This window comes from Bos taurus, chromosome X (genome assembly GCF_002263795.3).
Source record: "Bos taurus isolate L1 Dominette 01449 registration number 42190680 breed Hereford chromosome X, ARS-UCD2.0, whole genome shotgun sequence".
Lineage (NCBI taxonomy): Eukaryota > Metazoa > Chordata > Mammalia > Artiodactyla > Bovidae > Bos > Bos taurus.
In genome coordinates, this window is record NC_037357.1 from 46,332,487 (window position 1) to 46,350,282 (window position 17,796).

Below are 17,796 nucleotides of genomic sequence, written 5' to 3' on the forward strand. Positions count from 1 at the left end.
ATTTATCACTAAATATATAGTTGTTAAGTCAGGGCATTTCTCTCTTATGTACTATTTTGGATGGAATCAATCCTTATTTTCTGGAAGAAATTGACTTTTTAAAAATTTATTTATTTTAATTGGAGGGTAATTACTTTATATATTGTACTGGATTTGGCCATACCTTGACATGAATCAGCCGTGGGTGTACATGTGTTCCCCATCCTCAACCCCCTCCCAACTCCCTCCCATCCCATCCCTCAGGGTCATCCCAGTGCATCAGCCCTGAGCACCCTGTCTCGTGTATTGAACCTGGACTGGCGATCTATTACACATGTGATAATAAACATGTTTCAATGCCATTCTCTCAAATCCCACCCTCGCCTTCTCCCACAGAGTCCAAAAGTCTGTTCTTTGTATCTGTGTCTCCCTTGCTGTCTTGCATATAGGGTCATTGTTGCTGCTGCTGCTGCTAAGCCGCTTCAGTCGTGTCTGACTCTGTGTGACCCCATAGATGGCAGCCCACCAGGCTTCCCCGTCCCTGGGATTCTCCAGGCAAGAACACTGCAGTGGGTTGCCATTTCCTTCTCCAATGCATGAAAGTGAAAAGTGAAAGTGAAGTCGCTCAGTCTTGTCCTTCTCTTAGTGACCCCATGGACTACAGCCTACCAGGCTCCTCTGTCCATGGAATTTTCCAGGCAAGAGTACTGGAGTGGGTTGCCATTGCCTTCTCTGAGGGCCATCGTTACCATCTTTCTAAATTCCATATATATATATATATATACGTTAATATACTGTATTGGTGTTTTTCTTTCTGACTTACTTCACTCTATATAATAGACTCTGGTTTCATCCAACTCATTAGAATGGACTCAAATGCATTCTTTCTAATGGCTGAGTAATATTCCATTGTGTATATGTACCACAGCTTTCTTATCCATTCATCTGCTGATGGACATCTAGGTTGCTTCCATGTCCTGGCTATTGTAATCAGTGCTGCGATGAACATGGGAATACACGTGTCTCTTTCAATTCTGGTTTCCCCAGTGTGTATGCCCAGCAGTGGGATTGCTGGGTCGTGTGGGAGTTCTATTTCCAGTTTTTTAAGGAATCTCCACACTGTTATCCATAGTGGCTATACTAGTTTGCATTCCCACCAACAGTGTAAGAGAGTTCCCTTTTCTCTACACCCTCTCCAGCATTTATTGTTTGTAGATTTTTTGATAGTAGCCATTCCGACTAGCGTGAGATGGTACCTCATTGTGGTTTTGATTTGCATTTCTCTGATAATGAGTGATGTTGAGCATCTTTTCACATGTTTGTTAGCCATCTGTATGTCTTCTTTGGAGAAATTTCTGTTTAATTCTTTGGCCCATTTTTTTTTGATTGGGTCATTTATTTTTCTGGAATTGAGCTGCAGGAGTTGCTTGTATATATATTTTTTAATTTAATTTAATTTTTTAACTTTACAATATTGTATTGGTTTTGCCATATATCAAAATGAATCCACCACAGGTATACATGTGTTCTCCATCCTAAAGTATATTTTTGAGATTAAATTCTTTGTCAGTTGCTTCATCTGCTATTATTTTCTCCAATTCTGAAAGCTGTCTTTTCAACTTGCTTATAGTTTCCTTCGTTTTGCACAAGCTTTTAAGTTTAATTAGGTTCCATTTGTTTATTTTTGCTTTTATTTCATTATTCAGGGAGATGAGTCATAGAGGATCCTGCTGTGATTTATGTCAGAAAGTGTTTTGCCTAAGTTTTCCTTAAGCAGTTTTATAGTTTCTGTTCTTACATTTAGATCTTTAATCCATTTTGAGTTTATTTTTGTGTATGGTGTTAGAAAGTGTTCTAGTTTCATTCTTTTACAAGTGGTTGACCAGTTTTCCAAGCACCATTTGTTAAAGAGATTGTCTTTTCTCCATTGTATATTCTTGCCTTCTTTGTCAAAGATAAGGTGTCCATAGGTGGGTGGATTTATCCCTGGGCTTTCTATTTTGTTTCATTGATCTATATTTCTGTCTTTGTGCCAGTACCACACTGTCTTGTTGACTGTAGCTTTGCAGTATAGTCCGAAGTCTGGCAGGTTGATTCCTCCAGTTCCATTCTTCTTTCTCAAGATTGATTTGGCTATTTGAGGGTTTTGGTATCTCCGTACAAACTGTGAAATTATTTGGTCTAGTTCTCTGAAAAATACCATTGGTAGCTTGATAGAGATTGCATTGAATCTATAGATTGCTTTGGGTAGTATACTCATTTTCACTATATTGACTCTTCCGATTCATGAACATGGTATATTTCTCCATCTATTTGTGTCATCTGAGATCTCTTTCATCAGTTTTATAGTTTCCTATATATAGATCTTTTGTTTCTTTAGGTAGATTTATTCCTAAGTATTTTATTCTTGTCATTACAATGGTGACTGTAATTGTTTCCTTAATTTCTCTTTCTGTTTTCTCATTGTTAGTGTATAGGAATGCAAGGGATTTCTGTGTATTAATTTTATATCCTGCAACTTTACTATATTCATTGATCAGCTCTAGTAATTTTCTGGTGAAGTCTTTAGGGTTTTCTATGTAGAGGATCAAGTCATCTTCAAACAGTGAGAGTTTTACTACTTCTTTTCCAATATGGATTCCTTTTATTTCTTTTTCTGCTCTGATTGCTGTGGCTAAAACCTCCAAAACTATGTTGAATAGTAGTGGTGAGAGTGGGCATCCTTGTCTTATTCCTAACTTTAGGGGAAATGCTTTCAATTTTTTACCATTGAGGATAATGTTTGCTGTGGATTTATTATTTATAGCTTTTATTATTTTGAGGTATGTCCTTTCTATGCCTGCTTTCTGGAGGGTTTTTTTTTTATCATAAATGGACATTGAATTTTGTCAAAGGCTTTCTCTGCATCTATTGAGATAGTCATATAGTTTTTATCTTTCACTTTGTTAATGTGGTGTATCACATTGATTGATTTGTGGATATTGAAGAATCCTTGCATCCCTGGGATAAAGCCCACTTGGTCATGGTGTATGATCTTTTTAAAATGTTGTTGGATTCTGTTTGCTAGAATTTTGTCAAGGATTTTTGCATCTATGTTCATCAGTGATATTGGCCTGTAGTTTTCTTTTTTTGTGGCATCTTTGTCTGGTTTTGGTATTAGAGTGATGGTGGCCTCATAGAATGAGTTTGGAAGTTTACCTTCCTGTGCAATTTTCTGGAGAGTTTTAGTAGGATATGCAATTTTCTGGAAGAGTTTGAGTAGGATAGGTGTTAGCTCTTCTCTAAATTTTTGGTAGAATTCAGCTGTGAAGCCATCTGGTCCTAGGTTTTTGTTTGTTGGAAGATTCCTGATTACAGTTTCGATTTCCATGCTTGTGATGAGTCTGCTAAGATTTTCTATTTCTTCCTGGTTCAGTTTTGGAAAGTTAAACTTTTCTAAGAATTCATGCATTTATTCCAAGTTGCCCATTTTATTGGCATATAGATGCTGAGAGTAGTCTCTTATGATCCTTTGTATTTCTGTGTTGTGTGTTGTGATTTCCCCATTTTCATTTCTAATTTTGTTGATTTGATTCTTCTTCCTTTGTTTCTTGATGATTCTGGCTAATGGTATATCTATCTTATTTATTGTCTCAAAAAATCAGCCTTTAGCTTTGTTGATTTTTGCTATGGTCTCTTTTGTTTCTTTTGCATTTATTTCTGCCCTAATTTTTAAGATTTCTTTCCTTCTACTAACCCTGGGGTTCTTCATTTCTTCTTTTTCTAGTTGCCTTAGGTGTAGAGTTAGGTTATTTATTTGATTTTCTCTTGTTTCTTGAGGTAAGCTTGTATTGCTCTAAACCTTCCCCTTAGAACTGCTTTTACTGAATTCCATAGGTTTTGGGTTGTGTTTTCATTTTCATTCATTTCTATGCACATTTTTATTTCTTTTTTGATTTCCTCTGTGATTTGTTGGTTATTCAGAAGTGTGTTGTTTAGCCTCCATATGTTTGTGTTTTTAATAGTTTGTTTTCTTCCTTAGTTGATATCTAATCTTACCTCATCATGATCAGAAAAGATGCTTGAGATGATTTCAATTTTTTTTTGCATTTACCAAGGCTAGATTTATGGACCAGGATGTGATCTATCCTGGAGAAGGTTCCGTGTGCACTTGAGAAAAAGGTGAAATTAATTGTTTTGGGGTGAAATGTCCTATAGATATCAATTAGGTCTAACTGGTCCATTGTGTCATTTAAAGTTTGTGTTTCCTTGCAAATTTTCTGTTTAGTTGATCTATCCATAGGTGTGTGTGGGTATTAAACTCTCCCACTATTATTGTGTTACTGTTAATTTCTCCTTTTATACTTGTTAGCATTTGCCTTACATATTGTGGTGCTCCTAATTTGGGTGCATATATATTTATAATGGTTATATCTTCTTCTTGGACTGATCCTTTGATCATTATGTTGTGTCTTTCTTTGTCTCTTTTCATGGCCTTTACTTCAAAGTCTATTTTATCTGATATGAGTATTGCTAGTCCTGCTTTCTTTTGGTCTCCATTTGCATGAAATTTCTTTTTCCAGCCCTTCACTTTCAGTTGGTATGTGTCCTTTGTTTTGAGATGGGTCTCTTGTAGACAGCATATATAGAGGTCTTGTTTTTGTATCCATTCAGCCAGTCTTTGTCTTTTGGTTGAGGCATTCAACCCATTTACATTTAAGGAAATTATTGATAAGTATGATCCCATTGCCATTTACTTTGTTGTTTTGGGTTCGAGTTTATACACCTTTTCTGTGTTTCCTGTCTAGAGAAGATCCTTTAGCATTTGTTGAAGAGCTGGATTGGTGGTGCTGAATTCTCTCAGCTTTTGCTTGCCTGTAAAGCTTTTGATTTGTCTTTCATATTTGAATGAGATCCTTGCTGGGTACAGAAATTGATTTTAACTAGAACCATTGCATTTTAAATTTCCATGCAGTGCAGGACTAACTTAGTATTCATAAACATTTGCCACACATGTTTCACTTGCAAGGTGCTTTCTTTCCAAACTCAATAGTCTGTTAGAGAGTAGTGAAAAGGGATGGTCAGTGACAAAAATCTCAAACTGCCTGTAAAAGAGCCATATTTTACCACTGCTCCGCATTCATTGAGTAAACCTCACATATCTTTCATTGTTAATGAGGCCAAATCTCCAAGGGCTTCTACTCGTCCCCGTGGGGAAGTTAGACACTTGGGGAAGCTGCATTAACTTACAGACCACAAGGGTGCCATTTGGCAAATTACAGCTTCCATGTTCTGGGAACCAAGAGAAAAATAATATAGTTTCCTAGACTTTCAAAGTTCTTCTCACATGTAGTTTGGGAAAAGCAATTAAAAATCTGAGTAAAACTTACATATACTATTCGGATATACTGAGTTAAACAGGCAAAATTAGATTGCTGTCTTGGAAATTAGTGGATAAAATATTCACTGCTTTCTCTGAGTGCTAAAGCTAGGGTAGGTAACTGCATTTTATTGCTAAAGTGTCAGGAAGAAACATTTTTTTATCCTAAAGTTGGAAGCTTGCATAGGAATTCTTTAAAGTATAACATCACCTACAGCAAAGCCACAGTTTCATCCACAGAGTCCATCATCAACATTTCTCCAGTCCATCATGTTCCCCTGGTTACACAGTGCATGTTATATGGTGTCCTACAAAGAGGGATGACAATGACCTGCATGGGTAATTTTCTATCTGAGTCAATCTTTTTGTAAGAGGCCTCAGAAGAACTTACAGTAACTATTAAGTCAGTGAGTAAATTAGAAGAATAAGATATTATACCTAAATTGATTTTTCTCTTCTTTATTTTACTTCCCTTCAACTGTCTATAAGCATATTCTTTGTGATTATATATCACTACAGACTGACATTGAGTAACCAAAGCAATTTCACCACCAAATCCATCATCTGGCACATTATCACCACGTTTCACATATGGGAACAATGGATACAGAAATCATTAAATAAAATGGTGTTGCTCTAAATAAAAGCTATATTTATTTATTTTTAAGAAAGACTAGATTCATTTTGAAGAGAAAAAATATACAGCTAAGAATAATACATTTTTCCATCCCTTCTGATGAGGGTTTGACACTCAAATGTTTTTGTGTGATTATTTGTCAATGACCCTTATATGACTGTAGAAAGCTGTAGTTAGGATGGAATTGCTACTACATTTTCCATCTATAATCTATTAATTATGCTTTCCTAACTCACTATCTTATTGGAGAGATGGATAAATAGCATTTTTCTAGAGGCCAGCTATTCTTTGGAGTTACTTGTGCAGTTCATATTCTAACTCCCATTCTGTAGGTTTGAGGTAACTATTCTAGTTACTATTGTTTTGTATGAAATCACTTCAAAATATCAGGTTGAAAATCTCAACAATTACGTTATCACCTCTGATAGTTTCTGTGGCTCAGGAAGTCAGGAAGGATTTATATGGGAGCTTCTAGCTTGGAGTCTCTCATGTAATTGCAGCCAGACAGTGGCCAGAGCCAGAGAGTGGTGGGCTGGGGCAGAGGATGTTGGCCAGGCATCTCTCTCTCTCTCTTCTTGCAATTTCAGTACTTCTCCACATGGAGAGTTAACCTAGGCTAATTTTGGTTTCCTAACAGTATGGCAGCCTTGGAACTATTAGACTGCTTTACAGAGTGTCTAATGATTCCGCAATCCCACTCGGTATATATTTGATAAAAAGAAAAAGCACTAATCTGGAAAGATACATGCATGCTGATATTCATAGCAATATTATTTACAATTGCCAAGACATGGATGCAATCCAAGCGTCCATCAACAGATGACTAGATAAAGAAGATGTGGGGTATGTGTATGTGTGTGTATATATATATATATTTATATATATGTATATATATTTATATATATGTATGTATGCATGTATGCACATATGTACACACATATACATGTATATATATGTATGTGTATATATATGTACATATATATGTGTGTGTGTATATATATATATATATATATATACATACACAATGGAGTACTACTTAGCCATTTAAAAAGAATGAAATTTTGCCATATGCAACAACATGGATGAACTTGGAGAGTATTATGATAAGTGAAATAAGTCAGACAGAGAAAGACAAATACTGTATGAGATCACTTATATGTGAAATCTATAAAATACAATAAACTGATGAAGCAGATTAACAGATAAAAGGACTAGTGGTTACCAGTGGGGAGAGGGAAGTGTCAAGGGACAATATAGGGATGCTAAAAAAATAAAAGGATCATTATGAGATCATATGAAATCATGTGTGTGAAACTTTTGAAAATTGTTAAGTGCCATACAACTTGTAGAAACTTTCATTCAATTAAAAAAAATTAAATAAAAAAAGAGTGATTGTTCCAGAAAACAAGAAAAAAAAATGGCATCACCTTTTAAGAATCTAGCCTCAGAAATCTTACTGGACTATTTCTGCTTTGTTACTTGTTGCAAGCAAGTCACAAACTCAGGCAGATTTATGGGGGGAAAGGAACTAGACTACATCTTGATGGAGAAGTGGCAATTTTCTAAAGAGAATGAGGATTGGGAGCTCTCATTGCAATCATCTTTGGAAAGTACTATCTACTAAACCTTTGATCACAACTTTTCCTCTCTTTTATTTTTCTCTAAGTACATGGTCTTTTCATACTATTAATGGAAAGGCAAAAGGGGCAAAATAGTTGTCTGAGAAGATCTTACAAATAGCTGAGAAAAGAAGAGAAACGAAAGGCAAAGGAGAAAAGGAAAGATATACCCATTTGAATGGAGAGCTCCAAAGAATAGCAAGGAGAGATAAGAAAACCTTCCTCAGTGATCAATGCAAAGAAATAGAGGAAAGCAATAGAATAGGAAAGACAAGAGATCTCTTCAAGAAAAGTAGGCATACCAAGGGAACATTTCTTGCAAAGATGGGCACAATAAAGGAGAGAAATTGTATGGACCTTGCAAAAGCAAAAGATAATAAGAGGTGGCGGCAAGAATACACAGAAGAACTATACAAAAAAGATCTTCATGACCCAGATAAACACGATGGTGTGATCACTCACCTAGAGCCAGACATCCTGGAATGTGAAGTCAAGTGGGCCTTAGGCAGCATCTCTATGAACAAAGCTAGTGGAGGTAATGGAATTGCAATTGAGCTATTTCAAATCCTGAAATATGATGCTGTGAAAGTGCTACACTCAGTATGCCAGCAAATTTGGAAAACTCAGCAGTGAAAATTTGGAAAACTCCACAGGACTGGAAAAGGTAAGTTTTCATTCCAATCCCAAGACAGGCAATGCCAAAGAATGTTCAAACTACTGCACAATTGCACTCATCTCACAAGCTAGCAACGTAATGTTCAAAATCCTCCAAAAGTAATGCCAGGCTTCAACAGTACATGAACCATGACCTTTCTGATATTCAAGCTAGATTTAGAAAAGATAGAAGAACCAGAGATCAAATTACCAATATCCGTTGGATCATAGAAAAGGCAAGAGAGTTTCAGAAAAACATCCACTTCTGCTTTAATGATTATGCCAAAGCTTTTGACTGTGTGGATCACAAACTGTGGAAAATTCTTAAAGAGATAGGAATACCAGACTACATTACCTGCCTCCTGAGAAAGAGGGATGGGATGGAGAGGGAGGTGGGAGGGGGGCTCAGGATGGGGAACACATGTACACCCATGGCTGATTCATGTCAATGTATGGCAAAACCACTACAATATTGTAAAGTAAGTAGTCTCCAATTAAAATAAATTAATTTTAAAAATAAATAAATAAAATAAAAAAAAGAAGCAAAAGTTAGAACTGGACATGGAACAACAGAGTGGTTACAAATTGGGAAAGGAGTATGTCAAGGCTGTATATTGTCACCCTGCTTATTTAACTCATATGCAGAGTACATCATGTGAAATGCCAGGCTGGATGAAGCACAAGCTAGAATCAGGATTGCCGGGAGAAATATCAATAACCTCAGATATACAGATGACACCACCCTTATGGCAGAAAGTGAAGAGGAACTAAAAAGCCTCTTGATGAAAGTGAAAGAGGAGAGTGAAAAAGTTAGCTTAAAGCTCAACATTCAGAAAACTAAGATCATGGCATCCAGTCCTATCACTTCATGGCAAATAGATGGGGAAACAATGGAAACAGTGAGACTTTATTTTTTCAGGCTCCAAAATCACTGCAGTTGGTGACTGCAGTCATGAAAGTAAAAGACGCTTGCTCCTTGGAAGAAAAGCTATGACCAACCTAGACAGCATATTAAAAAGCAGAGACATTACTTTGCTGACAAAGATCCATCTAGTCAAAGCTATGGTTTTTCCAGTAGTCATGTATGGATGTGAGAGTTGGACTATAAAGAAAGCTGAGAGCCAAAGAATTGATGCTTTTGCACTGTGGTGTTGGAGAAGACTCTTGAGAGTCCCTTGGACAGCAAGGAGGTCCAACCAGTCCATTCTAAAGGAAATCAGTCCTGAATATTCATTGGAAAGACTGATGCTAAAGCTGAAACTCCAATACTTTGGCCACCTGATGCGAAGAACCAACTCTTTTGAAAAGACCCTGATGTTGGGAAAGATTGAAGGCAGGAGGAAAAGGGGATTACAGAGGATAAGATGGTTGGATGGCATCATTGATCGATGCACATGAGTTTGAGTAAGCCCCAGGAGTTGGTCACGGACAGGGAAGACTGGTGTGGTGCAGTCCATGGGGTCACAAATAGTCGGACACAACTGAGCGACTGAACTGAGTATACTTTTAATTTCTCCTTTGTCAAGTAAAAAAAAAGAGAAAGGGCAATAAAATGAGTTTTTCACATTCATAAATTCATACCCCAAAGACCCTTCCCTTTGAAGAAATGGACTATAAATTTATTTAATGAAATGTTATGTTGCTAGATACTTCAGTTAGGAATTCTTCATTTCAGATTAGTGGAATACCAACTCAAGGTAGCTTAAGAAAATAAAAAAAAGAGGTATTATAATGAGGATAAGGGAGTGTTTCAGAGCACACAGGGATAGTAATATAACCAGGTTTTAAGAAGAAACTAAAATACTTTAATATCACCTAGTTGCTTATTATACTCTGCTCCTTTTATCCACATCATAAAAAACATGCCAACCTCAATCCTCAGGATTCTTTGTTCTTGTCTAGTCACCCAGAAACAAACTGATTTTCTTGTCATCTCCATATCCAAATTGGTTCAGATCATCCTTGGTTTAATAAGAAGCCTATGTTGGAGCTGGGGTTGCAATAAATCTGACAGGTTCAGCTACAATCATATAGTTTAAACAGGGTTTAATCCTTCAAAAAGGTGTGCTGGGGATTTAATCTAATGTCTACTAAATCAAGACTGAGGAAATTACAAAGAGTTGATACTATGCATAGATAGAGCAAGAAATTGATTTAAAAACTAGTAAAAGGCCTTTTTTTTGCACGCATGCTTAGTTGTGTCTGACTCTTTGCAACCTTTGGACTGCAGACCACCAGGCTCCTCTGTCCATGGGAGTTTTTCCAGGCAAGAACACTGGGGTGGGTTACCATTTCCTTATCAAGGGGATCTTCCCAACCCAGGGATCGAACCCATGTCTCCTGCATTGCCGGTGAATTCTTTACCTGCTGAGCCATTGAGGAAGTCCTATCAGGTCCAAATATCTCTCCCAATAATCTATCAAAATGTTACTCTCTTCCTTCTCATGTTATCATACTTATTTTGGAGAATAAAGGGAAGCCAGCTCAACATATTTTAGCAAATGTGTGATCCTCAGATAAAATGGTTGTATATTGTGTCAAACCATGGCCAGAATAGTGTATTGGAGTGCCTTGACATATTGGTATCTCACAGTCAGCTGTGAGATATCATAAGTAATACAGGGGATTAAACATTTCTAAAGTTTTTTTTTAATTTAAAAAAAGCATAGTTAATTTACAATTTTGTGTAAGTTTCAAGTGTATAGCAAAGTGATTCAGCTATACATATATATGTATATTATATATACACATATCCTTTTTCAGATTCTTTTCCATTATAGGTTATTATAAGATATTGAGTTTAGTTCCCTGTGCTATACAGTTGGTCCTTGTTGTTTATTGTGGTGGTGGTTCTGACTCTTGTGACCCATGGACTCTGGCCTGCCAGGCTCCTCTTTCTGTGGGATTCTCCAGGCAAGAATACTGGAGTGGGTTGCCATTTCTTTCTCCAGGGGATCTTCCTGACCCAGGAATTGAACCCAGGCCTCCTGCATTGCAGGCAGATTCTTTACTGATTGAGCTATGAAGGAAGCCCTGTTGTTTATTAAAAGATCTATTTAAAAAGTAAAATAAAAACAGAGCACTTTCAAGGATAGTCCTATAACATCATCACTTCTACTTCTTCCCACTTGGATATGCTTTCTTGAGTGGTCAAGAATTACTCATTGCACACCAGGAATGGTAGAAATGCTGGTATGTGATGAGAGTTGTTTCATTTATGGGAATGTCATCACACATAGGCATTGCTGTAGCGAGAAGTTTGAAAATCCCTGCATTAAGAATCCTGAAGAGCTTGAGAGAAGATTCAGGATAGATCAATTTCCATTTGATTGTGGAGATTGGAGAAATGTGGCCAGGAAAGCCCTGGGGAGGCTCTAGGGGAGGGGTGGGTGAGCTACTGTATCTTGGACAGGGAGGAGAGAACTAGAACAGGTGCCTGGAGAGAGAAGCCTGCTACAAAAGATGTGAGGTACTGACAAAGGGGGAAGAAGGCAGGGTACTCAAGAGAAGTTTCATATGTCCCATCATCTTATCCCTGACAAGCCCTGTTTATGCAACCTTGTTATTTTACAGCTAAGATATTTTCATCAGGACAAACATTCACATAATGAGATTCCACCTGCCTCATTAACAAATTTATCAAAGCATTCAAGAGCCACACGCACAAGGCCCACAAGCTTGTCTCCAACACTTGGAAATCTGTATTGAACTTGAAAAAAAAATAGGATTCAATATCTGTGCCAAGGCCAAATTATCTCAAATTAGCAACCAAGAAAATAAATGTACAAATAAATGGCAGAAAGGGGATCACCATAGTCTATTTCTGTAGGGAAGTGGATTAGTAAGTGCCCACAAAGTGGATCCACTAAGTACCTGTATGAGTAGGGGCGATATTTCCTGTCCTTTATGTTTCTAGTTTTGTGGTTGTTGCCCTTCAAAGGAATACTCACGTTGTTAAAATGAAAAAGAAAAAAACATCTTACAAAGTCTCAATTTAGGTATGCTGCCACCAGGTGGTGGTAGTATGGCACAAACCTATAGTCCAAGCAATAAGGCCCAAACTCAAAATACGTGTTTTAGGAAAAAGATTAGCACACTATATACATAATCTATTGAAAAAAAAAAAAAGAGTATTTTTTAGATAACAAAAAAAGCTTTGCTTAAATCTATAAAAAGATAATTTGGCTTTTAAGATTTCCTTTTGTTTTAGTTTTGTCTTTTAAAAGAAATATACGCCTATGTACAATTTGGTGTCAGTTTTACTAATCTTTAATTTTATGATCTCGTACTGAATTACATTCAAAAAGTCATCCTATGGGTTTGGCCCAACTGCAACGAGGCTAAAGTAGAGGTCAAAATAACCTCAAGTGCTTTGTCTTTTAGTAGGCAGCCAATTCACCTTGCCTGGCTAGTCTGAAATAAGTTCCTTCTATCTCTCCACCTTATAAAAGCCCTACTTCAATAGAATGGGAAAGCCTAGAGATCTCTTCAAGAAAATTAGACATACCAAGGGAACATTTCTTGCAAAAATGGGCTCAATAAAGGACAGAAATGTTATGGACCTTACAAAAGCAGAAGATATTAAGAAGACGTGGCAAGAATACACAGAAGAACTATACAAAAAAGATCATGACCCAGATAATCACGATGGTATGATCACTCACCTAGAGCCAGACATCCTGGAATGCAAAGTCAAGTGGGCCTTAGGAAGCATCACTACGAACAAAGCTAGTGAAGGTGATGGAATTGCAGTTGAGCTATTTCAAATCTTGAAAGATGATGCTGTGAAAGTGCTGCACTCAATATGCCAGCAAATTTGGAAAACTCAGCAGTGGCCACAGGACTGGAAAAGGTCAGTTTTCATTCCAATCCCTAAGAAAGGCAATGCCAAGGAATGTTCAAACTACTGAACAATTGCACTCATCTCACACGCTAGTAAAGTAATGATTAAAATTCTCCAAGCCAGGCTTCAACAATATGTGAACATGAATTTCCAGATGTTCAAGCTGGTTTTAGAAAAGGCGGGGAACCAGAAATCAAATTGCCAACATCTACTGGATCATCGAAAGAGCAAGAGAGTTCCAGAAAAACATCTATTTCTACTTTAGTGATTATGCCAAAGCCTTTGAGTGTGTGGATCACAATTGTGGAAAATTCTTGGGAATACCAGAACACCTGACCTGCCTCTTAAGAAACATGTGTGCAGGTCAGGAAGCAACAGTTAGAACTGGACATGGAACAACAGACTGGTTCCAAATAGGAAAAGGAGTACGTCAAGGCTGTATATTGTCACTGTGCTTATTTAACTTATATGCAGAGTATATCATGAGAAACACTGGGCTGGAAGAAGCACAAGCTAGAATCAAGACTGACGGGAGAAATATCAATAACCTCAGATATGCAGATGACACCACCCTTATGGCAGAAAGTGAAGAAGAACTAAAGAACCTCTTGATGAAAGTGAAAGAGGAGAGTGAAAAAGTTGGCTTAAAGCTCAACATTCAGTAAACGAAGATCATGGCATCTGGTCCCATCATTTCATGGGAAATAGATGGGGAAACAGTGGAAACGGTGTCAGACTTTATTTTTTGGGGCTTCAAAATCACTGCAGATGGTGACTGCAGCCATGAAATTAAAAGACACTTACTCCTTGGAAGAAAAGTTATGACCAATCTAGACAGCATATTAAAAAGCAGAGACATTACTTTTCCAACAAAGGTCCATCTAGTCAAGGCTATGGTTTTTCCAGTAGTCATGTATGGATGTGAGAGTTGGACTGTGAAGAAAGCTGAGCGCCAAAGAACTGATGCTTTTGCACTGTGGTGTTGGAGAAGACTCTTGAGAGTCCCTTGGACTGCAAGGAGATCCAACCAGTCCATCCTAAAGGAAATCAATCCTGAATGTTCATTGGAAGGACTGATGTAGAAGCTGAAATTCCAATACTTTGGCCAGCTGGTGTGAAGAACTGACTCTTTTGCAAAGAGCCTGATGTTGGGAAAGATTGAAGGCGGTAGGAGAAGAGGACACAGAGGATGAGATGGTTGGATGGTATCACCGACTCAATGGAAATGAGTTTGATCAACCCCAGGAGTTGGTGATGGACAGGGAAGCCTGGCGTGCTGTGGTTCATGGGGTGGAAGAGTCGGACACGACTGAGCAAAGGAACTGAACTGAACCCAAAGAAGAGAAAGTCACCTTGGTATTTGGAGCAACAGCTTGTCCTCTTCACCATGTTATTTGCCATATTTCCCCAGTAACATTTATTTTCTCTCTCTCTTTCTCTCTTGATGGGAAAAGAAGGGAGAAATACATTATATATGCTATATATATATATATATATATATATATATATATATGTAAGTTAGAATTTATAAAATAACATTGTATTTCCACCTATTTAATGGACTATTTAACTGCTTTGATTAAAACTTCAGGGTGGGACGAATTGAGAGAATAGCATGGAAACACATACATTACCATATGTAAAATAGATAGCAAGGGGGAATTTGCTCTCTGACACAGGGAGCTCAACATAGTGCTCTGTGACAACCAAGAGGAGTGAGATGGGGAGGGAGTTCAGGAGGAAGGGAACGTATGTATACCTGTGGCTGATTCATGTTGATGTATGGCAGAAACCAACACAATATTGTAAAGCAATTATCCTCCAATTTAAAACAAACAAACAAACAAACTACAGGTTCCTTGGTTTATAGAAAAGTTCTCTCATTTTGCTTTTAGCTATTCAGCATAATGCTCTTAGCTATTTATTTTTTTTTCAGGATAGTGGCCAGTATGATTTTCCAAAACTGAATTTTTAAAAGGCCAGTATTTGATGCATAAAACACAGCATTAGGCATTAAAAAATAGATTGGCAGGAAAAAATTATATTATCTCCTGTGTCCAAGACTTATGGTTGGAGTATATGAGATTAAGATCATCCTCATCACCATCCATCATTCTCTGTTATTTCTTGAGCAATTAGTACCCACCAGGTTCCATGCTGGAGAAGGCAATGGCATCCCACTCCAGTACTCTTGCCTGGAAAATCCCATGGACGGAGGAGCCTGGAAGGCTGCAGTCCATGGGGTTGCTGAGGGTCAGACACAACTGAGCGACTTCACTTTCACTTTTCACTTTCATGCATTGGAGAAGGAAATGGCAACCCACTCCAGTGTTCTTGCCTGGAGAATCCCAGGGACGGGGGAGCCTGGTGGGCTGCTGTCTGTGGGGTCACACAGAGTAGGACACGACTGAAGTGACTTAGCAGCAGCAGCAGGTTCCATGCTAGGTGCTGCTTACTTTTGTTACAGCAGAACTCAGCCCAAGATATCCTTTTGTTCACAATGCCCTGTCAGCCACAACCTTCTTCGTGTTTCAGACCTCATGCAGTGTACTATCACTACAGCTTTCCATGACCGAGAACAGATGTTATTATAAAGATCCCCCAAAGGCAAATCAGAAGAATCAGTCTTTATACTGTAGTGCATAGTGGCACATTCAGGATTCTAGAATTGGCCATGGGAAGTTCTGTTTGGGGTGAATCAAACTTATCTGGAGCCTTGGTTTCATAGCCCTATTTTTTTTTTTGCCATTTTTCTGTATATGTTGTATAGGCAATTTATGTAAAATGCCCTTCTTTCCTCATGTGACATTTGTTTCAAAGACCATTTCTCACTGTGGCATAACATAGTGACCAGCATGATGGTGTGATGTACATCTTGCGGGTACTGATCTGAACACCGTGGACCTTTTACAGAGAGTTTATCCCAAAGCAATGGCTTTTGCCATCAGACATTTATCTGTTCTTCCTGGGTAGCTCTGCAAGAGATGATACTATCATGATAAAGAAAATATATCCATAAGTTTCAGCACAAGTCACTTAGCAGGATGACAGGTGTTATCTGGGCTTTGTTCTCTGTCTTTGGGGGTTTTGATGATCAGACCAAAGCAAAGTGAAGCTTGAGAAATTCAACTGAGCAATTGCTACAGAATTTCTTGCCTGAACCAGTTTTTCAGTCATCAACCTTTGGAATCTTAGTTCTTTTGTTTTTGTCACCAAAAAGTACTATAGTATGGAGAGTTATATTCAATTTTTAAAAGTATTTAAAAAAATGATCACAGATCTTATGAGTTACAATCTTTGAATGTCAACTTAGGCTATTGCTGAAAAGAAGATAAGCAATAGAATTCAAGAATCTAGTCAGAATCAGTTCTAGCAAATGTACACTTCACCAACCCTCAACACTACCCACCTCCAACTCTTGGTATGACTACATAGAGGTGGGGATAAAATTGCACATATAACTAAACTTTTGAAAAATTTCCTGCATATCAGCTCACTTACGGGAACCAACGTCTTTAATAGGTCCATGAACATGACAGCAAAGTCACACCTATTTTTGACTCTGACATAAAGAGCTAAATAGAATAGCCAATGAGTATCACTTGCACCATGAATTATGTTGGAAATACTGTGAATTCTCTGAGTCTTACATGGACTAACAACTCTTTTGAATTAAGTACAATATTGTACCTCAAGGGTTAGCATAACATATACGATTTCTTTCAAAATAGACTACCATTACTGCAGATGATTTTGGATGTTCCATGAAAAGTAGTTTACTTCTGCCTGAAGTTAGAGATTTACCTACTGATTGTTAAGACCTGTTGGATTTCATATGGTTGATTTCTGGGGCTCTTGATGAATACTCTTTCCTACACACTCTCTGGCAACTCCAATAATTTTAGGCAAATAGTGGCAGTACTAGTTCATGTTTTTCATCTTGAATTTTAGGTTATATGTAAGAATATGGGGCTCAGCTTGATGTTTAATTATACTCTTTACTTAAGCAACCAACCTAATATCCACAACATCAAAGCGTAGTGGCAAATCACAAACTGGACTCATTTTAATGTATTATAGTCTACGTCAGAGATCTAGCCAGTAGAGTTTATGGGTAAGGAATCAAACAGACCACTGTAGAATGAGAAAATAAAAATTCTGCAGCTTTAGGGACAAAAAGAATTGGAACTATAGAAGACACATGGGGTAAGATGCAAAGACATATAGGGCTCTTAACAGATTTATTTCTTCCACAGTCTGAAGTAGGCAAGGAAAAGAAAAAAGATCTGATCTAACACCACAGTACCTGAGGGCAGGTGTAGTACTTGAGGGTTGTTAAGGTAGAGCTTGTTGGTGACATTTTGAAAATTATTTAAGATACAAATAAATTAAAATTGAAGTAACTGCAAAAGAATGCAATTAGAGCAACATTAACATTTGTTCTTGCTTTCTCTCTCTCAATCTAAAGTGTTTTATTTTAATACATACAAAAATTCAATGCAATATGAGAATCACTTAATTCTATCTAGTATTATTATACAGAGGATTTGGCTACCTTTCCTCATCCAGGAATTATTGTCTCACTGTGTACCACCACTACACAGTGGATAGGATGGCAGATGTTACCATGGACGCTTGGGATTTGCAGAAATTTCTCACAAAAGAGAAAAATGGGTTAGAGATTCAGGGAAGGAAGTGTTTCATA